Below are 24,841 nucleotides of genomic sequence, written 5' to 3' on the forward strand. Positions count from 1 at the left end.
CTGGTTTCAGAGATCCCACATATCAATGACACCATATGGTATTTGTCTTTCTCTGTCTGACTTATTTCACTTAACAACAGTGCACAAGGGTTCCCTTTTCTCCACATCCCACCAACACTTGTTATTTCTTGTCTTTTTGGTACTGGTGTGACTGGTGTGAGGTTAAATCTCACTGTGGTTTTGATTTGCATTTTCCTGATGATTAGTGATGTTGAGCATCTTTTAAATGTGTTAATATTTTTAAAGTACTTGGAGAGTGACTAGAAAGATGTCTTTATCAAATGAATAAATTAATAAATACCTATATACAACTATCACAACCAATGGCTTAAAAATAAAGGAGGTGTTGCTATGGCAATAGGTACATGATAATTTCTATTATAATTATTTCATGATTTTTTGTATTGCTTGATGTGTTTATATCAGTTAAATATTTGCTTTTATTAAGTGTAGAGGCATATTTTTGGAACACCTTAAATTTATTATTCTTTTGCACCAGTAACAACTAAAATGTGAGTTTGCCCACTTATGCTTTGACTACTATATATGATTTTAGTCCAGTTTTGCTCCTTAACTTTTACCATAATGACTTATCTGCATGTATTAAATGTACTTATATGCTATTTGTTTTTAGTTATTATTTCTGTATATCTACATTTGCTTTAACAAATCACATGCATACAATTTTGAAAAAAAAAAAAAACTGCTCTGAGAATGGATAATTCTGTTCTAAAAGTTAAAATGTCCTGACCTGGGGCGCCTGGGTGGCTGAGTCATTAAGCGTCTGCCTTCGGCTCAGGTCATGATCCCAGGGTCCTGGGATCGAGCCCCGCATCGGGCTCCCTGCTCAGCGGGAAGCCTGCTTCTACCTCTCCCACTCCCCCTGCTTGTGTTCTCCCTCTCACTGTGTCTCTCTCTGTCAAATAAATGAATAAAATCTTTAAAAAAAAAAAAAATGTCCTGACCTAGTGCTTGGGTATTAAGGAAAAGGCCAATAAAATGATCAATTGATAATTTATAATTGAAAAGCATATATATGGGATAATTATTTCTAATTTCTAGGCTTATCATTTACTAATGAATCAAAATCATTAAAGTATTATTTGAATAGTGACAGATGAAAGGTATAGAGATAATAGAAAATGTTTGACCAAGATCCAAGATTATAATAACAATGACACCGAGAACTAGATAATTGAAGTTATATATACCCCAAATACTATATTTTTCTAGAGTATATATATATACTCTCTCTCTCTCTCTCTCTCTCTCTATATATATATATACATATATATATATATATATATATACATATATATATATATATAAAACTATCTCATTTGCAATCTTAAAAAATGATCAAACAACAAATAATGTGTGTCAGGTAACAACTGAAAGTGATTTTTTGTTGTTGTTGTTCATCAAAAATCCCTGTGAGATAGATGAGTATATATTGTTAAGTTCTCCATTTTACTTAGGAATAAGAAATTGACTGAAGTTTATGCACCTACTATGTAACAGACCTAACTTGGAGTCCTAGTGGGATAATTTCAAATTTTTGCTACATCTTTCTTCTGTGATTCTCAAATGTTAGTGTTCATATGAATCTTGGTGGGGTCCTTGAGAAATAAGATCCATTAAAAAGTGGGGGTCACCTGGGTGTCTCAATCAAGCATCCCACTCGGTTTCAGCACAGGTCATGATTTCATGGGTTGTGGGATGGAGCCCCCATCTGGCTACGTCCTCAGCGGGAAGTCGGTTTGAAGATTCTCTCCCTCTGCCCCTCCCCCCACTGTGTGTGTGTGTGTGTGTGTGTGTGTGTGTGTGTGTGTGTGTGTGTCTTTCAAATAAATAAATAAATCTTTTTTTTTAAGATTTTATTTACTTATTTGAGATAGCGTGCAAGAATGAAAGCACGAGTTGGGGGGTGGGGAAGAAGGGCAGAAGGAGAGGGAGAAGCAGGCTCTCCACTGAGGAGGGAGTCCCATGCCAGGACCCTGGGATCATGACCTGAGCCAAAGGCAGATGCTCAACCTACTGAGCCACCCAGGCTCCCCAATAAATAAGTCTTTTAAAAAGAGAAAAAGAAGATCCAGATCCTAGATTCTACTTATGAGTATTCTGATGAGATTCAGCCATCTGCCTCTTAAATAAGCACCAGATATTATTCATAATCAAGTTGTCTGGTGACCACATTTTGAGAAACACTGCTTTTCAGTCTGTGCTTTTGTATATATTTAACTTGCATAATTAACATTCAGCATACACTATCTCCTATTTTGTTCCACCTTTGGAAAGAAATAAGTATAATACTTTTGTTTTTGTTAGGTGATTGTTGAGTGTGTCTGCAATACCCACAAGGTTTTCTGAATGCCATACATTTGCTCTCAAAAATTCCTTAAAGGTTATTATGTGTGTTTTCTACATAAATAAATGGGTGATGCAGGTTCTTAAGCACCCCTTAATTAAACCCGCACCCTAAACTCCAATTATTTTCTCACATCTTGTTTGGATTTGATTAGCATCTATTCTAATCCTACAAAGTAATTTCCAGGCTCTGCTAAATTATTATATTATAAATAAGAAATAATCATTTAAACTTCAACCTTTTCTTTTCAAAGATTATGACAGTCAGGTTTGATGGTATTACCACAGAAATGTCAGCTCAATTATTTTTAGAATAATTAGCTTCATTATATACAGAAGGTACACAGATATAAAATTCAGTTTCTTGATTCTTAAGTAGCTTGAGTAGCAATCAAATCCAAATTGAAAGTTGCTCACACCTGCTACCTTCATCCTTTGTCACTCTCCTATGGAAAGATTTACTATCATAGAATCTAAACAATTTATTAAGTATCACATGAAAATGATTTTCAAACATCAACACATATATCCAGAACTTGCTGAATTGAAATTACCTAACTTTTTTTTTCTTACAATTGGAAAATACAGTCCTATATAGGGTTGCTTGTGTTGCTAGAGTATTGGGGGTACTAAGATGCTGTATTATTTGATCAGGAAAAAGCTTGAGATAGGACTCTAGTGTTTTGACATAATCACTCCTCTTATATCAGTTTATCAGTTAATCACAGTTCTATAACATCTTAAAACTCTTCTGAGATGAATTAAAATATTCCTCTGGACCAGAAGCTTCTAATTATGTCAGGTCCATCTGATCATCCAGATACACAGTTTTTTTTTAAAGAGCATGCAGTTAATAACATGCAATTTGGAGAGGGAAAAAATAAGGTTAGGTATAATTTTTAGAAAGAATGGGAGTGAAGGCTAGATAATCAAATACAAACGAAGTCAGGGGAAGAGAGTAACATCTGAGAGCCATGTGTGTCCACAAGTTAGCCCAGAGAACACTGTGGGGCTTTTCGGGTTTTATACATCATTGGACAGGTAATGTTTCACATCTAAATAAACAATATGAAGATATTCAATAGTTTTAAAGAGGGTAAACCTAGTTGTATTAGATATGCTCATATAAAAATTATTTTTTGTGATGAGTCAATCCCTGAAGTATCTATATCAAAATAAGGATTGAAAGGCATTTTCTTTCTTTTTATTATCTGAACTTGGTATATAATGACAAATATGTTTTGTTACCCGAAAGAGTACTAGACATGAGATGCATTTTTCTTTTTTTTTAACTTAAAACAAGAAGTGTTATTATTATGACTATTGGAAAAACATTCTACATTTATAAACAATTTAAAAACTGTAACTTAATTTTTATTTACTGTTGTAAAACTGGTAAATACGCATTATGTGCAAAAGAAAATATGTCTTGAAAATAAACGGTTGTACCTGTTTACTCAAAGCATTACTAGTATTATGAACATTGTGTGATCCATGAACAAACCGATGAGGTTATTAGTCCCAGGGAAGGCTTTTCTTATCTTAGACATGGCAAGGAAAAATTGTCATCTTGGTCAGTCTTTCCTTTTATTCAAAGGAAACCAAGTTTCCCATTGAATGACTTAGGAAAACATATTTACTTAGTTTTTTCACTAGATTTCTGTTGCTGAAGGACTATTTGAGTCATCTGATGAATCTTAGTAGTAGAAAATATTTTCTGGATGTCGCATACAATCAGATATTTAATGAGGGAGATTTCTATGAAAATAAAAAGAACAAAGATTAATGATTGGAGATGACTGTAAGTCCAGTTTTTGAGTCTGGTGGGCAGAAATCAAGATCTTTAGATACTGGGCTCAAAGCATTGATAGATGGTACAGTGAAGATGGTAGTGGAAATCCGGTAGATTTCCCAGTTTGCCATTTGACGTTTTAGGTGATGGCATAGACATCACAGAGATTTTAAGACAGTAATAATAATAACACTTAACTTTCTTGTGAGACTCTTGTGAAACTTCAAAGAATATAGATAAAATGCTTGTAGACATATTAGGCACTATATGTAGTGTTATATTATTTCAGGAATGATTCAATATTATCTTGTTTTTATCACGACATGATCATAAGACATATATGAAACAATTCCATGATGTGATTTAAAGGAACATTTCTGGCACTCTGCTCTGCAGGCACATTACAAAACTGGTTTTTCTAGGGCAAACTCCCTGTGCAGATGCCCAGCAATAACTGGATCCAGCCATCAACACATCACGAGAAGTAGAGGCAGAAATAAAACGTCATGGACTCCCTTCCCTCTGTCTGTGCATGTAGCGCTACCAGATGTATCTTGATATGACCCAACTTCAAATTCTTATGGAATATTCTGCTCAGCAGCCTCTCCACTGAGTCCCTAATGTAAGTGTCAGAGCCCTAGTCTGCCCTAAAGGGTAACCTCTTACTAAAGCACTTCCTCTTCAATGGTCAAAGCTCAGAGAGAGAAAAATTCTTCCCATTTGATTGCTTTGCTTCCTTCCCGTAATCCTCTATGCTCCCCCACATAGGGGAGTTATCCTTTCAGGCCCCCTATTTCTTAGGCATCTTTGCTATAGCTGCATGGAACTGTCATAGATATAATAGATTTTTCTCCATATTTCAAGAGAACACTATGGACTGAGCCTTCCTGTTTTGAACCGTGATTTATTTAAATGGAAGAAAAAACAATCAGGAAAAATGATCTCCCTCCTAAATACCTGGTTCTGAATGTTACAGTCTAGCTTTATAACCCTGTTTCACATACCAGAAAAGTGTTATTATCTTAGACTTACATTTTATTTCCTTTGATAGCCAACCCTAATTTCCCTATAGTCATAAAGTATCTTTAGTAAGATTCGTATGTACATTTTATACTTAAAAGGCAAAAGATAAAATCATGTCATTTATTTTCAGAATATTATTCCCAATAAAACACATTTATAATAATCAGTTTATTTGACCAAGGTAACAACAACCTGTGTGAGCCTTGAAACTTTGGAATTACTCTCGCTCCCTAGAATGTTGCAACATTCTTGTAAAGGCGGTGGCTTCCCATGGAAGCAATTACTTAAATAAAAGCTTTTGTCCCCCCACCTCCCCTTCTCATTACAGCATTTTTGATACTCAAACTCCAAAATGGTTTAGTCTTGGCCAGTTCTTCAACTGTTATTTGTCTTTACAGCATTTTTGATACTCAAACTCCAAAATGGTTTAGTCTTGGCCAGTTCTTCAACTGTTATTTGTCTTTGCTGTCATTTGTTACCTTGTCCTTCATTCAGAGATGAAGAACAATTTGATTTCATTCTTTCTGTTACATTTTTTTCAGTTTCCTTCTACCAGCAATTACCCGAGTCAACACTACTTCCTCTTTCCATCTCCCTTCAAATTCCACCTCTTTCTAGAGTGTATCCACATACCACTCAGTTAATTTTGTGGACACAGACTTACTTCTTTTTCTATGCTATAATGTCTTGGAGAGGAGAGGTAGTCTCCAAATTAGAAATCTTTTATATGGTGTGAGAGGAAATAGACTAATATTACTGTCATCCTTTCCTCAGATTTATAAAAATTAACAGTATAGGAAAATGGTACATTTGAAAAAATATATTTTATGGTATCTATTCTTAGAGATAAGTACAGAAACTGAAATAATTTAATATTTAAAAGCTCATAATCTGTTTAGGTGAGATTTTAATGTTGATACAGCTTTGATTTCTCTCCTTTATTCTCTAATAAACATAGCTCTGAATATTTGAAAACTTATAATTTAAAATAATGAGGAAACCACTATTTACTTATTATTCATCAGTCTTACAATTAGCTGTTCCTATCTTAAATGCCACTGGAATAATTCACATGATTGCAGATAGCTTGGAATGCCATGTTGCTGTAACATCATTTCCAGTACCGAATGATCCAATTCTGCTTTACAAGTTTAAAATGACTATTCATTTCAATTGAGCAAAACAGGCATGATCTTTTCAGTTTTATTTATGAAAAATAAGATTGTCATTACAAAATTTTAGAGTTAGAGCAATAAAACAATTTAAGTGTGCTATAATATTTTTCATATATTTAACTTAAGTTGTTTCAGAGGGATTACTTTTGTCTTTTTCATAGAGCTTGATTGAGTCCATCATTTTTTCCCCTCTGGTTACATAATGCATTATTTATGTTCCCCTAAACCATTTTGCTTTCACTTTAAAATCACTCCCCAAGTCTTTTAATTTGTTTAGTCTTCTCCGAGCTTTGCAGAGCTGGCTTAGGGTCTAAAAAGGAATCTAAAGCAATTCCCCTTCAGGGCTTTTGCATTGACTAAAAGAGAGCAATCAAACTTATCAGCTGGAAACAGTCTTTGGCTTCAAGCGAATAGACCAGTTCGTTTACTGCATTTAAAGAGTCTTACGGGGCAGCCCAGCTCCCCTGCAAAGAAACCACTACCCCAGCACAAAAAGAAAAAAGAAAAAAAAAAAAAGAGTCTTAAATTCCAACTAAAAAAGTGTTCATCTTAACCAGGACCTGAGGTTTGGATGCTAAGGGTCAAGCAATATGGAACTAAAGACATGACCAGTATTTTATAGATGATTTATGATAAACCTGTTCATTGAAAATAATTCTGCCATTTAAAAAGCCAGAGTCTTTCTATTTGTAATACAAGTATATCACAGTATACGGAAGGAGCTCCACTGGGATTATAGCCATATTTTAATTCAATATATATTCTGTAATGGGATATTGGGATAACATGGTGACAGAGAATTAAGTTCATTTCTCTGTGAACTTAGTTGACTAAAAAAAATCATTCTCAAAATAATTGATAGAAAGAAAAATAATTATAAATGATGGCTTAAAGAAAGCTCATGAAGTCCCTGACAGCCTAGAGGGAGGGAAATAAAAATATGAGAGGGAGTATGGCCACAAAGGAGAAAGGAAGTCATACTCCTCGACAGGTGTGCCAAAGGGATATCTGCAAATTAAAGGAGTCCTATTAATCCAAATACATAATGCAAATCCTAAGAAAAATTTAAAAAGGAAAAGATACATTTCTTTTCCTTTGTGTACAGAAGGGGCTTCTACTATAGGAACCAAGAAGTGAGCCTTTAACAAATATGATGTAGCTCATACAGACGTTGGGTATGCAGGGCATAGAGTATATTGTCATATCCAACATTGCTTCCACAAGAGAAGCATGTGTTCAGATTTTCAACAAGAATATCACAAAGTAATATTGGAACAAAAATTAGATCATAAAGTGGAATTATCTACAACATATATGAGGCAAAGTTGCAGCTTTGCTAGCTTTCCAATACAAAGTTAGGCAAGTCAATTCATCTTTCTAATTCAGTTTCCACATAGATAAATTGAGATAAGCTGAGCTGGGATGAAAGATTTCCATGGTTTTCAAATCCATCAATAATTATTGCTTTTTCAATAAATAATAGTGGCTTGTTTATCTGTACTTCAATGGCAGCACATAGCATTCTTTTAAGTAACAGAGCTTGAAATATACAGAACTGACTGCTTAGACATTGTCTATCTCCTAAATATTAAAAAATTTAAAAATAGCAATAGAGCTTTACATAGTTCCAAATCTGAGAGCATACTGTTAAATAACACATACTTTAACACATGCATACTTGCATTCTTCCATAATTTCATTTAGTTAGTAATTTAATTGTTGCATGCAAAAATAATTAAGTTTCTTGGCCACATTTTGTCTTGTAAATCTGAAAACAAATCAGCACCATTTAGTATTAACTCACTGGCCACAGGCTTTTTGCTTTTATTGCCATGATTTTGAACATTGAAGTTATTGTTAAAATTTTTAGACATCTGTGATCAGAAAATATTATTTTCAGATGTAGATTGGAAACTATCTATTGAGATTTCTCTAGGAAGGAACACTGTAATTTCAATCTTTTTCCTAAGGGAATTTATTTTGAAGTGTCTGTGTTTCTTTTTTATCATTTTTTCAGTCTTTTGCTTCATTTCCATCCTCTGGGTTTCAAAGTTTCTTTTCGATATTGCCAATTAAGATTGAAGTTTGCTGCATTTTTTCTTTAATGCTCATATAAAAGATTTTTTGGAACAATGCCATCTTCCTAACCCACAAAGCTGTTGCTATGAGTAGGCTTGCTCTTAGATAACTTCTTCTGTAGTACTGTTCATGATTAATTAGCATTTCTAAAGAAGTAAATGAATGTCTTGCTTTTCATGTTTTTTGCAAAATGTTTGACATATTGTGAATGTTTGATTTTGCTGTATTGCTCTTAATATATGCTAATACATGCTTACAATGTGATAGAATAGCATAGTGATTAAGCAGGTATAAGAATCTCAGTGAAGTGACTAAATGCTTTTCTTCTTTAATAGTATGGTGACATAAGAGCTTGTCTATTATTGATAACGATACTATAACAATAATCTAAAAATGAAAAAAGAAATTGATTGGGTCCCTCCCCTCCCGTCCTGAAGCTAGAATTCTGGTATTCCTCTACATCTTTAATCTCCAGGAGAATATCTAGATACACCGAAGTAAATTTTTTAGAAAATTTAAATGTGTTAGATGTAAGTTAATGAACACAGAATTTTCTCATTTTGTTCATTTTTTAAAAGATTTTATTTACTTATTTGAGAAAGAAAGCAAGAGAGAGAGAGAATGAGCGGGGTGAAGGGCAGCGGGAGAAGCAGGCTCTCAGCCAGGCACGGAGATGCAGGGCTCGATCCCAGGACTCCGGGATCATGACCTAAGTGGAAGGCCGATGCTTAACCGACTGAGCCAACCAGGCACCCCTCATTTTGTTCATTTTGGAATGAACAAATTTTGAATTTTGTTCATTTCTCACACTGCCAATTCTTAGGAAAAAAATCCTTTTCATCTTGACTATAAGGACCATATTTTTTCAGATATTTTCACATTTTCATAAAATAGATAAAAACTAATTTGAAAAAGAAGCAACCCACAAAAATATACTCAACTGATCTTTGACAAAGAGACAAAGACAGTACAATGGACCAAAGATAGTCTTTTCAACAAATGGTGCTGGAACAACTAGTCATTTATCAGCCAGATGAATCTAGTCACGTAACTTATGCCCTTCACAAAAACTAACTCAAAACGGATCACAGACTTAACTGTAAAATGCAAAACTATAAAACTAGAAGATAATATAGGAGAAAATCTAAATGACCTTGGGATTGGACATGACTTTTTAGATACAGCATCAAAAATGTGATCCATGAAAAACATACTTGATAAGCTAAATTTGATGAAAATTAAACACTTCTGCTCTGGGAAAGACAATGTTAAGAGAATGAGAAGACAACACAGACTGAAAAAAAATATTTGCCAAAGACATATATAATAAAACTTTTCCAAAATACACAAAGAACACTTAAACCTTGACAAGAAGAAAATGAACAATCCAATTTAAAAATGGGCAAAAGATCTCTGTACAGACACCTCACTAAAGAAGATACACAGATGGCAAATAAATACATGAAAATATGCTCAATTATCTCATGTCATTAAGGAATTGCAAATTAAAACAAGAATGAAATACCACTGCACACCTATCGGAATGGCCAAAATCCAAAACACTGACTACATTAAATTCATTGCTGGTAGAAATGTAAAATAGAATAGCCACTTGGAAGACAGTTTGGCAGTTTCTTACAAAACTGAACATGCTCTTACCATAAGATATAGCAATCGTACTGTGGCATTTACCCAAATGAGTTGAATGATACCAGGAGAAAACCTGTATAGAGGCTGCTTTTAGGCAACAGGCTTGCGCAATGGAAACTTGATCAAGGCAAGTGGACCCATAGTGACAACCAAGCTGAATGAAAACAGGCTCATTAAGCAACCCACCTCGAAAAAACCCTAGGCTCTAACTGACCAATTACAACCAGGCACAGTTTCTAAGATTACCAAAAAAGGGAAAATTCCATGCGTCCCCATACTCCCTCATTCTGCTCTATAATTGTGGCTCCTTACCACCACTTCACGGTAGACAGTCTGTCCTCTGCGGCCTTGTCTTCTGCTTCTTTGCAGTGTATTCGATAAACTTTCATCTCTTTTGTTCGGCCTTGGGTGAATTCTTTCACCACTGGCCCCTCCCCAGTCAGAGTGCCCCACAACCTGCACATGGATATTTATAGCAGCTTTATTCCAAATTGCCAAAACTTGGAAGCAAAGGAGATGCCCTTCAGGAAGTGAACGCATAAACTGTGGTACATCCAGATAAAGGAAAGTTATTCGGAGCTAAAAACTAATGGGCTATCAAGCCACGAAAACACAAGGAGGAAGCCAATCTGGAAAGACTATATACTGTATAATTCCAGCAATCTGACATTCTGGAAAAAGCAAAATGTTGGAGACAGGAGAATGATCAGTAATTCCAGGGGTTAGTGGAAAGGAAAGAATGGGTAGGTGGAACATAGAGGACTTTAGGGTAGTGAAACTAATTTTGTACAATACTAAAATGGCAGATACATTTCATTATACGTAGAATGTATTACACCAACACTGGTCCCTAATGTCAACTATGGATTTTGGATAATGAGGTGTCAATGTAGATTCATTGATTTTAACAAATGTACCAATCTGGATATTGGCAGTGGAGGAGGTTGTGCAAGTGTGGTGGCAGGTGGTATATGGGAAGTCTCTACACTTTTTAATCTTGCTGTGAACCTAAAACTGCACTACAAATATGATGTGGTCTTAAGAAATATTTGTATAAGCTGGAAAATCTATAGGAATGAGACCTTTATTAACAGGAAATATTTATTGCTGAAATTGAGTAGTGGGCTAACGTCATGATTTAGCATTCAACAACAACAAAAAATAATGCTTATTTAAATCCAGTGATCAGAAATTAAATATTGTGGTGTTTGATTCAACAACAACAAAAAATAATGCTTATTTAAATCCAGTGATCAGAAATTAAATATTGTAGTATTTGACTCAACAACAACAAAAATAATGCTTATTTAAATCCAGTGATCAGAAATTAAATATTGTAGTGTTTGATTCAACAACAACAAAAAATAATGCTTATTTAAATCCAGTGATCAGAAATTAAATATTGTAGCATTTGATTCTGTGTACCAGCTATAAAATAGAAAAAATATTACCTTCTAATCATATACATTTTGTATATGGATAAACAAAATTGATATTTTTTGCTTTACTATCACAGAAAAAATGACTTCCTAAAATCTCTTAAATATTAATAGTAAAGAGATGGACAACCAAAAATACAATAATATGAAACATCTACTAAATTAATACATCATCGAAAAGAGTCTTTCTAATCCATACGTATATTCAACACTTTACTTGAATTGGATTTTTATTGTCCAATCTGTTAGGATATTTAATAACTATGGAGGGAATTACTCCTTAGCTGAAGAAAATATTTAAAAAATGTATATGAAGAAAAAAAGTAAGTTTTTATTTTTCACCTTTTATTTAGAAATACATTGAGACTTAAAGGTAGTATATAGTTTCCGCATGAATGCTTCACCTAGTTTACCCGATGTTAACATCTTACATAACCATGGTACAAATATCATACCAGGTAATTAACATTGCTATAAATACTATTAACTAAGCTTTAGACCTTACACATATTTCACCAGGTTCCCAACCTCTACTTTTTTCTGGACTAGGTTCCAATGAAGAATACTACATTATATTTATTTGTCATGTTTCCTTAGTCTCTGCTGATCTATTATAGGCTGATTATCTGTTAAAGACTGTCCCTAGTCTTTCCTGTCTTTTATAACCTTCCTATTTTTCACCAACCCTGGTCTGCTATATTGGAGACTTTTCCTTAATTTAGGTTTGCCTAATAGTTTCTCATGATTATAGTGATGTCATGCATTTGGTGAAAGACTGACATAGACATGGTATCATGTTCTTCATAGTATATCGGGTCAGGAGATGCATGATGCCAATATGTCATAATACTGGCGCTGTTTGTTTAAGTTGTGTCTGTCAGATTTCTGGATTCTAATGTTACTATTTTTTTCCCGTTGTAATTAATAATTCTCTTTTGGGGAGATACTTTGGGACCTCACTAACATCATCGTATCTCATCATACTTTGTCTTACTAACTTTATTTTTTTAAAGATTTTATTTATTTATTTGAGAGAGAGAGAGAGTGAGCGAGAGCCAGCACAAGCAGGGAGAGTGACAGGCAGAGGGAGAGGACAAAGCAGACTCCCCGCTGAGCAGGGAGCCTGATGCGGGGCTCGATTCCAGGATCCTGGGATCATGACCTGAGCCGAAGGCAGACGCTTAACAACTGAGCCACCTAGGCACCCCATGTCTTAGTAACTTTAATATCTATCAACAGTTCTAGCTTGCAGTGATTAACACTATGTTGTTTGGCAAATGGCAATTTTCTACCTCCATCATTCTTTCTATGTTTATTAATTGGAATTCTATTTTAAGAAAATTGTGTATTTTTCTTTTTTTAAAAGATATTATTTATTTGAGAGAGAGAAAGAGAGGGAGAGAGAACAAGTGGGGGGCAGGGACAAAGGGAGAGGAAGAAGCAGACTCCCCGCTGAGCAGGGAGCCCAATGTGGGACTGGACCCCAGGACCCTGAGATCATGACCTGAACTGAAGGCAGAGACTTAACCGACTGAGCCACCCAGGCACCCCAAGAAAATTATATATTTTTCATTCCTTTATTTACATCAGTATAAACTCAAGGGCATTTATTTTATTACATGGGTGAAAAATCTAGTAGTTTCATTATTATTTTACTTAAATTGTCTCAGTCTTGGCCCCTGGGAACTTTTTCAGTTTGCTTCTTTTATCCATGTGACATGTTCCCATCACTTTGTGAACTTTCTTGTTTTCTAGCAATGTAATGGTGAAAGATAATAAGTATATGTATGCATACTAATGCACATTTACATATACATTAATTTCTGTATCTATTCAATTTATACATTAGCTCTTCATATATATACAACAGTTCATATATGGAAAAAGCTAGCACTCATGATCATATTCCCAAGTATCCCCAACTATCTACACATTAAGTATTTTCTCTTGTCTTTCAATAAGCATATCTCCAAAATTTTTCACTGGTGATTTGTTAAAGAGACTTCCAATCTTAATTAAAACTTATTCATATTTTTTTTCTTTTGAAATGTCATGGATTCTAACACTTGTTTCATTTCATTTTTTTTTTTTTGCATTTCTTTTTTACAAATTCCTAAATTCTAGCTTTTTCTTTTTTTTTTAAGATTTTTTTTATTTATTTGAGAGAGAGAGATAGCAAGAGAGAGAGAGAGCAGGAGCAAAGGGGAGAGGGAAAGCAGGCTCCCCAATGAGCAGGGAGCCTGACATGGGGCTCAATCCCAGGACCCTGGGACCACGACCCGAGCCAAAGGCAGACACCTAACTGACTGAGCCACCCAGGTGCCCCCCCCTTTTTTAATTCCATGTTCATATCGTATTTACATCTGTCAAAAGGCAAGGGAGTGATTCTGCATTCCTAAAATAATGTACCAGGTGAGTCCACACACTGGTATAACAAGAGACTAAGAGCCAACATTTGTTCTATGTGACCTAGCCCTACTCTATATGTGATATAACTTTGAAAAACACTCAACTAGAGCCAAGTTGACCAGATTTTCTCTCCCACCCTCTTAACTTAGGAACAGAGAGACAGAGATTTATTGTTATATTTGGGTCACATTAATTGAAGTGTTTCTCAATCTTTGTGCATCAGGGTAAACCAGGGAACTTGTTAGAATGCAGATTCTGGTCTATAATACAGCACACTGTTTTGTGTTTTCTATAAGCACTCAGGTGGTGCCAATGCTGCTGATAGCTGGGCTACATTGAGCAAAGCAAGGATATTCATTGGAGAGAAGGTCAGCGAAATTCTGTGCTGATGCTCTTAAAGTTTCTAGGCTTCTTTTCTGCCTTTGAGTTATTTCTTCTAATTTCTTGACATAGTCCATGTCTTTTCAATAAATTCATGTTCCTTCATGTTAACCAAAGTTAAGCTATTGTGATTACAACCAAAACAACAAAAACAAAAACTAACAAATGAATGCTATGTGTTCACCTTAGTGTGATAGATGTCCACAAAGAGTTTCATTTAATTATCCTCTATTCATTAGGTCATAGATCAATAAATGAATTAACAGGGAACTTGCAACTCCTGCTTCCCAGAAAGCATCTTCTCTGTTGTTGACAGGTACTATTAATACCAGAGGGCCTGTTAAAGTAAAACAATTTCTTTCTTTTTCTTTGTGAGTCACTGCATGTAACCTCAATTTCTCTGATAATTGTGGTCTATTTACTTAATGGTGTTTCACAGTGGAATCTGAGTTTTTGAGATTTAAGTGAGCATTAGATACTCAAGTACATTGTGAAATGACATATTTCTCTATGAAGGAAAATGAAGAATATATAAAGGATAAGATCCTAATGTGTATATCAGTCTTTCCTTCACTGCTTGAATTTAGGAGGGTATAATTTTGATACAATTTTTAGCTCTTTCATACAAAAAAATCTATAACAGATACATTGTTTTTAGTTATAGAATAATTTGTATATAGTGGGAAGAAAAGGCTCTTGGTTATTATAATAATAATAATAATAGGAGTGCCTGTGTGGTTCAGTTGGTTGAGTGCCTGATTCTTATTTTGGCTCGTGTCATGATCTCAGGGTCTTGGGATCGAGCCCTACATTGGGCTCAGTGGGGAGTCTGCTTGGGGTAGTCTCTCTCCCTCCCCCTTTGCTGCTCTCCCCACACTCTCTCGCTCTCAAATAAATAAATCTTTAAAAAATAATAACTCAAAGCATAAATGAAATAAACATTTATATTTGTATGTTTTATTTGATGTATTTAAAATATAATGCCTACATCTGGGAAATTTGCATGACACACAGAAAACAAACTACTGTAACTTACAGTGAATGCTTTTGCATTCTAATTTCTTGAGTCATGATTCACCAAGAATTAGAAAAATAACACACAAGTACATTGAATGTTTGACCTATGGTGGATACCTTGCCGCTTTTGCTATCCGGAATTCTGTCATCTTTGTGTCAAAATATTACCCTAACTTTCCTTAAGTACCACACTCCACAACTGCCTTTCCACATGTGGTTTTGATGGAATTGTCCCAATTGCTAGCAAATTGGCTGGCCATCCCCGATTGGCCTGAGAGTCCTCTGAGTGACCTAAAATGATTGCTTCAAGGTTGGGATACTGATTCAGTAGAGTCCAGTGAGATTTGCTCTTAAGACTTGTTCCTGTGTTGAGGGAAGAGGAGAACTCTCTTTGTCACAAACATTTGAAGAGCTTTAAAAAATATGGATGTGTATGTCCACTGCAGACCAACTAAGACTGAATCTGAGGAGCTGGATTTAGGTAAGTGTTTAGAGTTCCTTAAGTGAGTCTAATGAGCATTCCAGGTGCACTCACTGCTTAATGGTACAGATTTACTATCAGTATCATGGAGGACATGAGTGTGAAGGCAGCAGAAAGATGGCAGAACCAAAATGTAGAGAGAAATCTAGTCTTGATGATACAATTTAAATCCATGCCTGAATTCAAAATTACTCCCAAAGACTTTTCCACTGCTTTGCAATCATTTCTTTTTTGGCATAAATCAGTTCAAGTTAGTTTTCTGTCACTTTCAGCAGAAATAGACCTAAAAATATGGTCAATAAGGAATATTTTAAGTACTGTTAACTTTTTTCATATTTTATCACTATTTTCTTAAAATCTGCTTTGTATCCATTTAAAATATTAATGTAGTGATTTTCAACAAGTAACACTATAAAAGAAAAACTATACAGTTATCATATATATTCCTATGATCTCAGCAATTATCCGTGCAAGTGAAGATGTGCTTAGTCCAGGAATAGCTACCCATAGAAAGTCTAATCCTGCCCCTCCTTCTGAGTCACACAAAACAAACATTTTTGCTTATTTTGACTATTTCTCAGATGAACAATAAAAAATAAATAATACAAAGGGAGTAATGTTAAAATGCATTTCGCTCAGTGTCATGAATTAAATTATGAGCTTTATAACAGTATTACTTTCTCAATGAACTGGTAAGATGTTTATGATAGACTCACAGAAACCACAAAGGGCCTCTCCACATGACAAGTAATTTTCATATATCATGTACATTTCAACAATAAATAAATAAAAGAGGACTGCAACTAGATGAACCACATTATGAGACCTAATAATAAGATATATTAAAATGTGATTGAATAAATGTATGATTGAAATAATCCAATTCTAAAATTAACGACTGAATTCTGCTTTTTCTCTCTCTTATGAACTCCATATCATTATTTCACGGCCATGGTGCTTGTCTGTGACAAAAACACCAGGTCATCTGAGAGATATATGTATCTTTATGAAAATAAAAAAAATTAAAATATGCCATGCAAAATTATTCTTTAGGCCCAATGCATTATTCTAATTTGATCCAAAATCTGAGGTAAAATTTAAATTTTACTAACTTCTGTATAATGCACTTGATTCCATTTTTTAAATAAAAATTCCTCAGGGTGCCTGGGTGGCTCAGTCGTTAAGCATCTGCCTTTGGCTCAGGTCATGATCACAGGGTCCAGCGCCCTGCACAGCAAAGAATCTGCTTCTCCCCCTCCCTCTGCCCCTCCCCCCCCACTCATGCTCTCTCTCTCTCAAATAAATAAAATCTTTATAAATAAATAAATAAATATTCTTCATTTTCAATTGATTCTCATATTTGTCAGAGTGATTATAATGTATCTATAATACCTAACTGTTACAGAACTATCCACGGTTATCTATATAATAACTTCACTCCAAGAGATCGATGATATCTCATTCTGTGTCAGTTATCCAATCCTGAATAATAGTTCCAGTAGTTTGTAGTTCAGAACAAGGATGTATTCTTTCTCATGATTTTGTGGGACAGAAATTCACATGGGGCTGTGCTGGGCAGTTCTGTTCCATATGATGACAGACCATGGTTATTCTCTCAGCTGTATTCAACCGATGACTGGAATGAACTAGACCAGAAGTATGTAAAATACACACCCACCTCATGCAAAATCTATCCCAAACCAGCATTAGCACAAAGCCAGGATTGTATCATGTAAATCAGGTCCAGTTGAGAGGGACTTCCTTAGGGGCAGTTTCTCACTGTGGCTTCTCAGTTTAGTGATTCTTATTCCAGAACTAAAAAGATGGAGTGACTGGTTGGCTCAGTTGGTTAGACGTCTGACTCTTGATTTCGGCGCAGGTCATGATCCCAGGGTTGTGAGATCGAGCCTGGTGTTGGGCTCCACACTGGGCGTGGGGCCTGCTTAAGATTCTCCCCCTCTCCCTCTGCCCTTCCCCACCTCCCTCCCTCTCTTACAAAAAAAAAAAAAAGTTACTAAATCTAAATATATGTGTACAAAAAATAAAAATCTTCCCCCTTATCCTACAACCCAAAATAAAATGATGAGTCAGGAACAGAAAAAAAAAAAAAAAAAATCACAGAAACTCCAAAAAGGTGAGAAATAGAAGCACATAGCAGCCATGGTCCACAGAGGTTTTGAAATCCGATTGTGTGTATTTTATTAGAGACTCCTACTTCTGAAACAGGAGGTGTTCTTCAATTAAGGCCTAGTTTCTCTCCCCGGGAGTATTTTCCAAAACTTCTCGCACTACCTCCTAAGAGCTTTTCTCTGCCTTTTGAGTTTCCTCTTTCTTATGTCTTGAAAAATAGCCTGTGCTTACAACGGAATAGCTTTCTTAGCTTCTTAGCTACACTGCCCTTAAAAATAGGAGGCCCGTATTTCTCTTTTCTTTTACACTGCCTTCCCCCTTTTAGTCCAGGCTGTTGATTCTTTCACCAATACAGTTCTTTTAAAAACATTGTTGGTTTTTTTTTTTTTTTTAAGATTTTATTTATTTATTTGACAGAGAGAGACACAGCGAGAGAGGGAACACAATCAGGGGGAGTGGGAGAGAGAGAAGCAGGCTTCCCGCTGAGCAGGGAGCCCGATGTGGGGCTCGATCCCAGGACCCTGGGACCATGACCTGAGCCGAAGGCAGACGCTTAATGACTGAGCCACCCAGGCGCCCCAAAAACATTGTTGGTTTTAATAAGTAACACTGAAATTGATTCAATGCCCCCAAAGACTCATTCATAATTCCATTGGAGACAGACACCCTTCTGCTTTCACAGGTAAGACTGCTATGGGACAATGCTTCTCAGATTCTTAGAATCCATTTGGTTTAGCTGCAAGAGATTGTAAAGCACCACTTTAAATCTTTCAAAGATCGTAATAAGAAACTTGCAGCCTAAACCCTGAAGCCATATTTTACTGGAAACACTATGGACTGATATTTATCTTAATGCGATTTCTCACTTGGAGAAAATGTTTTTTGTCAGGAGTAGTAGGGGATGAGAAAAGGTTATATTTTCTACTTAGCAAATAATGGATTTGAAATATTTCCTCCAAACTCTGCTGGAAAACTGAACAGCTCCTTCTTTAGTTCATCTCTTTTTCTTTACAATATAGTATAGGGAGCATGTATAAACCAACTGGCACTTTGAACATTATGCTTAAAATATGTTTACTTAGCTCTCAAATCTATTAGGTATATTTTCTATCAATACATGTAACACAGTCAACAGCCTTGCCGGTTTTCCTACCAAAACGTAACGTGCCTGGTTTTTTTCAGTCTCCATTATCAGTTTTCTCACTGAATTTTCTGTTTCTACTGATAATCTTCCTGCTGTCTTTCTGGACTTTGCTTACTGCTTCATTCCAGAGCCAATACCACAAGGATTAGGTTTTTGTTAGAGCAGCAACTACTTTAAAGGGGAGAGGAGCTAGTTCACTTCCTGGGGGAACTGGTGTGTACGTAGAGATAGGGAAAACATTAATAAAGGCTGTCTTTGTAGCCTATCTACTACACGACCTATATCTACATGAGATCTCGCTGGAATCTGGGAGTGTGTCAAAGGGTGGGGCTGTGTGACTGAAAACTGAAACCCGTGTATTTGGTAAGTCACAGGTGTTGGGAATGCAAAGATGATGTAGGATTTTTTCTCATATGATGTTGAATATTTTTAATATACTGCACTGTATATAATATAACATGGATAAACAGTTACCATTTTCTCTGTATTCGTTCCTCTTGTAGACTTTTAAAGGAAGTGGTACTTGGACTGATAAAAGTCGTTCAGGCTGTGGAAAGAATTATCTTTCTTTTTAAATATTATCGATTGTATTGTGATATCTGTATCAGTCTCATTTACACTAATTAGCATGAATCCATATCTTGAAGTCCAGATAAATGCTGATTGGAAAGCAATATACACAGTAGTAAAGATAGATCTGATTTTGAATCTCACTTTCCCTAGTTCCTATTGATGTTGCATTAATCAGCTTACTCAATATGATAGCAACACTTTATTTATAAGTTTGCTTTTTTTAAAAGTTAAACATAGCATTTGACTCTTAGCTTAATAATTTAGCTATTGAATAAAATCAAGTACTTATCCTGGAAAAAAGGAACCCACGCACTACTACAACTTATTAGGCCATCTCTGAGAAGCAAACCGATCTTCCTTGATAAAAGTCTATTTTAACTCTCTACGTAAAAATACATGAAAGTATTTTAGGTGAACATTGGTTTAAGTAGTGAAAAGGGAAATATATATATTTACAACATTTCTGTAATGAAATTTTCAAATATAGCTCACATTTTAGATGGGTATTTAAAATATGAATTTATTTAAAAATAACATATTAAGAGCCTAAGCAGGTATTTCTTTATGAATATATGTTGACAACACATTAAACTGGAGTTTGTCAAAATTTCAGCATATATTTTTCCCAATGCAGAGTTTAAATGTTGAATCTAATACTTTCATTTTTGTGCTCAAACAACCTATTAAAAAGGTCAAAACTCTGTTGGAGTTTCACTGCTTTGCAAATTTACTATGATTTTTCAGTGTATCTATTTCTTAATATGAAGTGACAGCATGGCAAAGGAAGTAATTTGAACACATTTTCTTGGTATCAGTTGCACATACTATTATTTGCGATCCTTCCAATGATTTAATAACTACTTTATGCCAATGGTTTCTTCAATATTTGACTGAATTTCTCTCTTGACGTTTCATGAGCTTATTTTTTTAATGATACAATCATCATTTTTTTTAAGTCATAGTATCTTAAGGATTCTATGTACTGTTAGAGACCCAAGTAAATTCCCTAAAGTCATTTTTTTTTCCTTTGGAATTTTCTTTCTGTATCTCCTGATGTATTAACTGGTTCAAACAGCAAAATTTGGGGGCTTAATGGATCCATGGTAATGTAGTCAACATATGTGCCCTATCAGCACTGGAAGAGCTTATATATGGTGTGATTCAAATATGAGGCATTCTATCTATAAAAGGCAAAACAATGGGAATAGTAAAAGGAACAGTGGTTGCCAGAGATTTGGAGGGAGGGAGGGATAAAAAAGTGGAGCACAAGTGAATTGTAGGGCAGTGAAACCATTCTGTAGGATACTATAATGATGGATACATGTCATTATACATGTATCAAAACCCATAGACTGCATATCACCAAGAGTGAAGCCTAAAGGAAACTATGGACTGTGGGTGATAATGATGTGTCAATGTCAGTTCGTTGCCAGTAACAAATGTATCACTCTGGTGCTGTGGGAGGCTATGGGTGTATGAGGGGAGGACTACATGAGAATTCTGTACTTGCCACTCGATTTTTGTGTGAACCAAAAACCATCCCCCAAAATAAAGTCTATTTTTAAAAAAAGAAAGAAAAAAAAAAAGAAATGCAGAAACAGAGAGCTCTGGTAATAATAATACGAAGTCTTGCCACTCTGCCTAAAAAATTAAAACCTAGACTTAGGTGTTCATAAATGAATGTAGTAAATGTGTTATACCTTTGGTAGCTTTCAGTGTAAACTTAAAGAGCTAATGGAAGCAGAGATATTCTTGACTGATGACACTCATCTCAACTCCTAATAGGTCCCTTATTGGTAGGCCTCACAGGGACAGAAGAACTACTTGTATTCTGACTTCCAATATGTAAAACCAGTGGATAAGCCATGGAATGCTTGAAATCTCTGCAGGAGATCTGTCCTTTCTACACAATAAACATTTATCTCCTGAAGTGCAGCCACATTCTTTACTTGTGTATTTTTTAAATGCAACCATCTTCAGAATCAGCTCCAACAGTTCTAGTTCCTTATATACCATTTCAAGAATTTCTAATTATAATTATTAGAACATATTAACTTAATTAACTCTCATATCAATACATGCATTAACATATTAATATTATATTTATCACACATTAATATATAACATGTAATATATTACAATTAACTTACATATTAATATTTGAGAAAGAAAAGGAGAAGTCATGTCATTTGTATTATCGTTTGTAAAATCCTTACCTCTCCTGATTTTGCCTTTACATATTAAAATTTACCATTGTCATTTTCAAATATTAAACCATTTTGTTATAATCTGCAAGATGATAGGAGTTCACCCAGTCTAGGGTTCCAGGAGCACCAAGGGATAGCTGAAGGGCTCCACCTCCTGGCACAAGACCAGAACCTCAGATTGAAATTTCACATGTGTTTGTTAAACAATTGCATCAGGAATACAAGCTTAAATATTTTTGTGTCCTAAAACATTGACATTTCTCCTTACTTCTTTTCTCCCACGTATGCAAGTACACAATACATATTTCTTAGAGATTAATTATTGAAACCTAGGTGGTAATTGCAATCAAAGCAATATGTTTTCACATTTAAATTATCTTAGGTTGCTAAGCACTTTTGACTCCAAAAGCCAATGATTTAGTCACTAATGAGGATTGTTTTCTCTCCAAGGACTGTAAGCTTAAGTATGTCTTTATGTAGCTGATTTTTCCCCCTCTATCTTAAAGCTCATTAATTAGAAGCTGACTTTCCCCAGTTGTAGCTTTTTAATGTGCTGCTTTAGAAGAGCTTTCTCTGCTTAGCATTAAAATGTCACTGGATCCCAACAGCTTTTACTTTCTCTTAAAGCATTTTCATAGCAAGTCCAATAACAAAGTAAGCAGAGAACTAAAAGGATAAGTTCTGTGTTTCTGAATTCCATATTCAGCTTTCATTTTTAAAGTTTCTTTTAAAAAAGTGAAGAAAATAATTTTGCAGTTAAGTATTTTTCTTATTAGAACCAAGATGGCATTGCTCTGGGTAAGGTGCACTCTTAACTTCCAAATGACCAGCGGCCACAGAATTTTGTCATATAATTTCCATAACTGTTCATTTAAGTGAGCCAACAATCCCAGCTGAAAGCTTCCCATCTCCATAGATCATCTCTTGTATTTTATTATTTATTAATTTATTTTGTAAAGATTTTATTCATTTATTTGAGAGAGAGAGAGACAGAGCATGAGCGGCGGGGGGGTAGGGGAGGAGGGAGAGGGAGAGGAAGAAGCAGGCTCCCCCCTGAGCAAGGAGCCTGATATGGGACTTGATCCCAGGACCCTGGGATCATGACCTGAGCCATGACTCTTAACCGACTTAACCGACTGAGCCACCCAGGCGCCCCATTCTTATATTTTATAAAGTCCATCTTAAGCATACTTACTTGGGGGACTTTAGGTACAAATAGTCATATGCTTATGTTCATAGCCAGATACCACTGACATCGTGGGTTCCTGCATCCCTTTATTTCACTCCCATTTCCTACTCCAGTCTCTCCTCCTGTTTTAGGCAACCATATAAAATGTTTGTTGCATAGCCTTGTATACTTATCTATTTTTGTAAAATATGTAGTGTTGTTTTATATGCACATATTTTAAGTGTTTCTAAGCACAGTATTTTTTTACAATATATTCATGTTACACATGTATATTTATTTCATCATTCCATCCCCTGCATAAGCATCCTTTGCATTTGACTTGCGTGTTCTTCAGTTTGGGATATAGTTGTTGTCTACAACTCTCAGCAATCAACACACACACACACATACACACTCACAAGCCCTCTGTGATAACTGTTCATAAACATGTTCCCTTATTGGATGGCTATGAAAAATTTCTGTGGTCCATATTCAAGAGTGGTTCATTCATTCCCAGGGTTTGATTGTTGTCAATTTGAATAAACTTTCTCTCCAGAATGACAGCAGTAATCTATATTCACATGACTAGTGCATGGGGTCCATAGCTAGATGCTTATTACTATCCAGACTTTAATTCTTTGCTAAATTCATGGTTGTCTTAAAATACATATTTCTTATTACTGAGGACTTCTTTATATTGATGCACTAATTTGGGGTTCTTTCCCTTAAGTCACCTGCTTGTATCTTTGGTTTACTTTTTTTTTAAGATTTTATTTATTTATGTATTTATTTATTTGAGAGAGAGCGAGCACAAGCAGCAGAACGGCAGGCAGAGGGACAGGGAGAAGCAGGCTACACACTGAGCAGAGAGCCTGACGCGGGGCTCAATCCCAGGACCCTGAGATCATGACCTGAGCCAAAGGCAGACGCTTAACCAACTGAGCCAGCCAGGTGCCTCTTTGCTTTACTTTTCTAATGAGCTGTTAGTTTGAGGGAATTCCTTGTGTTTTCTTAGTTTCAGTTCTTTGATATTATTAGACATTTTAAATATTTTTTCTCCCATTTGGTCATCTTTGTTATCTTTGCTCCAGGTTTTGCTCTTTTAATAGAATTCCTTTCTTTTAATTAAATATGTCGATTTTTCATGATACAGTGAAGTTTTCTTTATGAAGGTTTTCTTCTGCATCATACTTCCATTATCTTTACAGTATTCAGTTCTAATTTAAGTTTTGAATTAATCTGAAATTCACCTTAATAAGCTGCTCTGGGTGGACTCAGAATTCTGGATGGACAATACTACATAGAGAGTAAATTTCTCAAAACACAAGTTAGAAGTAGAACTCTATTGCTATTGCTATAGAGGGTCTGGAACTGGACCAGATAGCCAGAATTAATTATTTAGTTTCTGAAAGATATCATTACTTTATCAAGATATCTTACCTGGGCTGTAGTAGCATTTTGAGAAAAGTTGAGGTAATTATTGTTTTTGGAACTGGAAACTGAGACAAGCTTAAAATAATAATAATACTGATAATAATAATAATAACATGAATATACCCAAAAATTATGTTCCAGTTTTTTGTAATTAGAAAGCTAAATGCCCTTGCTGGTTGCTCGCATTATACAATTTCCTAAGTTATAAATGTCTTAGCCATTAGTGTTAAAATTACAGGCAATATCAATGCAAGACATAATGCTATCCGTGCAGTTACCTTCTAACCACATCTACCTTGCAATAAGTAGTTATTCGAGGCATACATGTATAAGATGGCAATTCCCATCTTTACCTGCCTAATACGGATTTGG

This window comes from Halichoerus grypus, chromosome 4 (genome assembly GCF_964656455.1).
Source record: "Halichoerus grypus chromosome 4, mHalGry1.hap1.1, whole genome shotgun sequence".
NCBI lineage: Eukaryota > Metazoa > Chordata > Mammalia > Carnivora > Phocidae > Halichoerus > Halichoerus grypus.